This window comes from Fundulus heteroclitus, chromosome 3 (assembly GCF_011125445.2).
Source record: "Fundulus heteroclitus isolate FHET01 chromosome 3, MU-UCD_Fhet_4.1, whole genome shotgun sequence".
Lineage (NCBI taxonomy): Eukaryota > Metazoa > Chordata > Actinopteri > Cyprinodontiformes > Fundulidae > Fundulus > Fundulus heteroclitus.
Window position 1 is genome coordinate 39882999 of NC_046363.1, and position 6000 is coordinate 39888998.

The window sequence follows — 6000 nt, forward strand, 5'->3', positions numbered from 1 at the left end:
AAAGTCACAAGATGTGACCACATGGACAGCACTCAGACATCTGACCAGATAATCAAAACGTAAGAGCCAACACAGCTCAACCAGGTCAAAGTTGAAAAAAATAATAATAATTATTGCCAAATGTCTGGAAAACTTTTGCCAGGGGAGTGCTTTTGGGTCAGAAACGAGGACAAATGTTGGAAATTTAAGTCGTGATGAGGTTAGTCCCTGTTGCGCAAGGGCGAGATGCATTTACTGCTGAATTGTTCTTAGCCTCAGCAGAAACTAAAAACCCACGGAGGGAGATGAGCCCCCCTAATGCACAACAGGCTGAGACAAATCAAAGAGCCGTGTTCCTGCGGGGAGCAACTGCCAAGCATCTACTTCAAGATAAACAACCACCGGGGTCTTCGAGGAATCACAAGGGCGAACGAAAAAAAAAAGATAATACAGAAAATTTTCAAATCCTTTTGTTCATTTTAGCCAGAACAACAGCAAAAATAAAAAAAAAAGAGAGGGGGGGTGCTGTTTAAGTGTGCGTGCAGAAGCAGAAACCTGTTAGATTAGAACAATGAGCTCACCGCTTCCCCTCAGAGATTCTGGCATCGGGACCAAACTGCAGCTGGAGTAAGGATGATTTAAGAGGCTAAATGTAGGCGAGGTGGGAGGGAAAGGTTCGCTTTCAGTACAACATAAAACAGTTACGCAACGATCGCGTTCTGCCAGACTGATATGTCCACCTTTTATTGGCAGGACTCCCTTTTGTTTTGTTTTTTTGCACAACTTGACGCTTTCTCTGGAGAAAAAGCCAAACAGCTGCCTGGATCATAACAGTGTCCCGGGCACAGCGCCGCTCGTCGAGACATGGTTTCAGCAACTTACAGAGACTATTATTGCTGCAACAGGGGGGGGGGAAATGAAAATAAATGCAGGCACCAAAACAATGCATTGGTTAGAAAATCATTTAAAGAGGCTTTCAAAAGTCTACACGCCAGCTGGGAGAGGCGTTGCATACATTCTGCAACCCAAGTTCAGGCGCAAAAGAAAAATAAATAAATAAAGAGACTTAAACTGAGCGAGAGGGCAACAACGATTTAAGGCTGTAACGTTGTTCGTTAGCAGTGGACGCGTCCAGCGCGCTGCTCTGTGCAAACTTAGAGCATCCCCAGAGTCTTAATGAGCAAAGTCAGCACAGCTGAGACAGCGCCGCTCGGTGCGCAACGGGAAAACCAGGCAGCTCTTACCTGACTCTTTCCACGGCACTTCCACTGTGGCAACAAACCGACGTTGCGGTCTTTCTTGTAAGGTCGCAGACACGAGAGCAAGCCGCATTAAGGAGGAAACAAAAAGAAGAGGCGTCAGGGTAGATGCTGGTGGTTTTCGGAGAAAAAAAAATTAGTTAGTATTCCCAGAGCGCAGCGCAAGCGCGGAGAGGAGGCGCCCCACACTGCCGTGACAGGACTGGAGCCAGTCCGACTGGAAATCACAACAGTTCGGCGGCAGCACAGGCCACGCCCACTCGTTTCTGAGTGACAAGAGTTCCAACCAATCATAAAGCGCTTTCAAAAACGGCTCTCCGCTGCGATTGGCTGCGAGCATCGACACTAGAAGCTGCCAGCGGCAAGGCTCACCTTTCTTCCAGATGTTGAACGCCTGGGCATCAATACAACTGTAAACCCGAGGAGCCAATCAGAGCGAAGCACGGTGTACACAAACTCAGTTTGACCTCATGGAAGAAATTAGATCTGTGTAAAGCCCACAAAGAGGGATTACAAGTCATGTTGTGATACTTTAATTAGCACATCAGGGAGAAAGTTTAGATTTGTAAAGATGTGTGTGACATCTTTACAAATCAGATATTATTCAGATTCATTGCAGACAGTGAAATATAACAAGCCTTCTTATAATGTTTATGAATATGGCTTATATATGATAATCTCACCAGTAGTCTCAGGAAGGTATAAAATTATACCAGATGAATTAAAAAAAGAGGATATTGCCATTCATAAATTATTTTATTTCAGTTTTTTTTTTCAGAAAACAAAACAAAATCAGTAATAAGTTATAGAGTTGACTTAGGCAAGAAGATCATTTTGGGCCAAAAAAATAAAAAAAATGACAGACCATTATTTTAGGAAGGGGACAATATTTTAAACAGTAATGTCAGACTTCAGAAAAGTTTTCATTTCTATGTTTAATACTCAGGCCTCATTTTGTAAAGACTTCCTGTATCAATGCAGCGTGACAGAGCCAATCAGCCTGGGGTTCTGCCGATGTGTGCCGTCCAGCTTGCGTCGACAGCGGCCTTAAGGTCATCTGCATTGTTGGGTCTGGTGTCTCTCATCTTCCTCTTGACAGCAGGTCAGGTTCAGATCAGGCCAGTTTGCTGTCCAGTCAAGCACAGTGACACTATGCCCTCTTTTTCCACCATGTGGCCAAACTGTTTTTTTTTGTTTGTTTGTTTTTGTCTCTATTTTTTCATTTATCGTTGGTGGATTTTTGTTGTTCTTCATTAAAAATTTTAATTTACATTAAGGTACATACCATACTCCAAAACAACAGATAAACAAAGATAACGCAACTTAAAAATAAATTCATGCTCGACAGCGGGAAATTTTCTTTTAAGAGTTTCTCATAGGTAGTTATAGTTTTTAAAGATTTCGTGTTTGAACAGCTCATCGGAAATATTTTGAAATCAGGCGTTTGATAAAGAAATTTTGAAGTATTTAAATTCTATTTATCACAGACGATTAACAAACTAATAGTGTACAAAATTTGTAAAGCATAACATTGGTTGTTTCGTAGTCTGTGGGCTCTAAGTGCCATTCATTTTTCATAATAGGAAACGTTTGTACAGGATAACAATTTTGACTGAACTTAAATTATGTCCCTCATTTTTAATTTGTCAAAAGGTATTTTTGTAGATCTCTGGCTGATATCTTGATAAATGTTTGAGCAACAAAAAACACAGCATGGAGGAGATATGATTTCACTTGGAACAATATTTCAAAGTCATCTAATAAAGTATCTTTATTAGTCTCCCTTGAGAGAATTTTGACTTGAATCCAAGGATCAGATGCATTGTACTATATATTCAGTCACTAATAAAAGTCTCAGTAAAATAATAAATAAAAATACAATAGTAACAACAGTTCATAAATCATAGTTCCACTGAACCGATCGTATTAAAACATATTTCTGATGATTCATTATTGATGAGAGGACAGTCAGAGTAAAAGTAGATGATTTTTGGATAAAACAAGGAAAGCTTTTGGTAAAAGTTATAAAACTCTCAGCACAACATTGGGGGTAATATCTAAGAGTATTTTATTTTTATGCTAATAGAAATTGGTAAAAACACATGGATTGCATTTATGATAAAAAAAAACCTCTGTTGTTTAAGTTAGATATTGCCAAACAAGATAAATACCTTTATCTAACCAGTTTTGTTATTATATTAGATGTCAACATTGTTCTAGTTATAATATTTGTCAATAAATAGATTACATAAATTGACTTTAAACAATTGTAAAATTATATTTGATATAATCATAGCATCCTTATATCTTGTTAAAGAGCTCCTTGAGAAATGCTTTTTTTAGGCCATCTAAACATTACATTAAGCTTTTCTGACATTGACCACTTTTTTTATCCACTTTTTGTGTATATGAGTCTGTTTATGAAGGTACTTAACTCTATCCTTTGAATTATTCAGACAACAATAGATATCTTTGACAAAAAAAAAACAATGCTTTTGGATTGGGAGAGGAGATTGGGAGAGATTATATTAACAACTGGTCAGAACAACACAACTTATTCCAATGTGATCAAACTGGATCGATTCAAAATACCAAATTGAAAGCATCCATCTAACTGTAGCCTTCCACTACTCCCTAATTGGGTCACAGGGTGACAGGGTGACGTGATCTGGCCAGCGACACGGCCGTTCATTGTAAAGGAATCCCAAGGCTTTCTGTGGGCCTGAAGACACCTTACATTGAGTCTGTTTTATCCTTTTCTTTTATCAGTAGGTATGGTAATGGACACATTAACTCTATGGAATTACAGAATTATGGAGAGAAACAACCGGTGTAAAACAGAGCTCCCATCTCAGCTGTTCAACAGCAGAGTCAGAGGAAAATCCACGCCCATCCTGTCCGACTGTTCCCATCACCTGAGCTTCAGCTCTTACGCTCTGATTCCAGGCTAACGCTACCTCTCATTAGCCCACGGTCCACACAGCAATCTCTCTTATTAATGCAAGAATATATATATATATATATATATATATATATATATATATATATATATATATATATATCAGGGCGTCTGAATATCATCAGTGAAGAGCTTTTCTGTTTTGGCTCAGCTCATTCCTCACCCTATCGGATTAGATATGTGGCTTAAATTGTTGTGTATTTTTTGTGCATGGCAATCTTCTTCTTAACTGACTTGAAATTGTGGCAGACACCTACAGCCTGCTCTGAAAGACACCAGGAACAGTCCCTTGATAATTACATGAAACATTAAGAAGCTGCAAAAATCCCCAAAACTTTAGAAGCATGAGCAAACAACCCTAATGCATATTTCATGATGAATGACTCACATGAAGAAGTTTTGTGTCTGCGTCGTATTCAGCCCCTGCGTGTGCATTGCAAAACGATGTGCATCTAATTGCAGGCCACCTCTTCTACAAGATGACACAAAACTACTTCCCTGCACTCAGCATGTCCTCCAAATTGAAACAGGTGAATGAAATTTGAAAGGCAGGGACAAAGTGTACTGACAGCAGTTAATCAGTTGGCAATAATGATGTGTCGGATACAGCCAGAAGCACTAATGAGACACCTGTGCAGATATGGCTGCACCGAAACATTCGGTCCGTCTGCGTTCGCGTTTGAGGATAATCTGATAGATGGACACGACCTCACTGACTCATTCATCCTGAGCCTTCATCTTTTGCATCGCAGTTGCAGTCAGTGTCTCCTGCCAGAGTGTTTCTGAGTTCCACAACACGCCAATCCACGTGCCCTCTGCAGTGAAATATGAAATGTCACCTCGCTGGCAGCCCAGTGGATAAGAAACTTCACTGCAGTGTTAAGTTTGCTGATTACATTTTTCTTCTGGGTCAAAAAGAGGAGGGGGGAAAAAAATCAAACTCAGTCAGCAGTGCAAAGAAGCCCAACAGTTTCTTTACACTCTTTGCTTTGGCAGTTCAATGCTTCCTGCCATGTTTTCTGTGCTTTTCAATTAAGAGGAAGATTCAAACCAAGACACAATCATTCTGAACGTCTTGGAAATCTCTCGTCTGCATTTGCCATAATCTGTTTACCCAACAACAGTCAGATTTGTGGAAGCCGGAGTACTCAGAGAGAACCCTGGCAGCTGTATTGTACTATATATTCAGTCACTAATAAAAGTCTCAGTAAAATAATAAATAAAAATACAATAGTAACAACAGTTCATAAATCATAGTTAGACTAAACCGATTGTATTAAAACATATTTCTGATGATTCATTACTGATGAATTGGGTCTTCTCGTTGAAGTCTACTCTGCATACCCAGAACCAGAACCAAACATGGGGAAGCAGCATTTAGTTCTTGCTCCACTTATCTAGACTCACAGGAGCCTGTTAAAGTGCTGGAACCCTGAGTTCCTTTAAGTCAAGCTTAAAAACCTATTTGTTTAGAGTTGCCTTTGAAAGTTTGAATGAAACTGCTGTAGTTAACTGAAACACCATTAGATTAAGTTTGTGGTCCAACTTTTCCTGGCCTGCCACTGTTGTGCCTCTGCAATGTGCTTTCCTCTGTGTGTTTTCTTCTCTTAGGTTCTGCTCATGTACAGCCCTTTGAATTGTCTTCTCATTGAAATGCGCTGCACAAATAAACTTGCATTGCCTATGAATGTTGGGATTAAAGGTATACTATGCAACCGGGGTTGATTTTCCAGCGAGGCTCCCCCCAGAGGGCGAAAGTAAAAGTGCACTGTCATAAAAATGCTCAGCTGTTCTGGTTCCTCC

The 6000-nt window shown here is 39.8% G+C and overlaps 1 protein-coding gene across 4 annotated transcripts in view; it reads right to left on the reverse strand.

The window, feature by feature from the left end:
- sema6e (sema domain, transmembrane domain (TM), and cytoplasmic domain, (semaphorin) 6E) overlaps nt 1-1456 on the reverse strand; it is a 222010-nt gene extending 220554 nt beyond the window's left edge. For 3 of the 4 annotated variants that reach the window (XM_012879132.3, XM_021324749.2, XM_021324734.2), the window contains exon 1: nt 1224-1456. The gene's annotated coding sequence lies outside the window, so the exon portion shown is untranslated. The remainder of the gene's footprint in view (nt 1-1223) is intronic. The other variant, XM_021324751.2, reaches the window with a different exon arrangement.
- Between the last annotated feature and the right edge of the window lie 4544 nt (nt 1457-6000).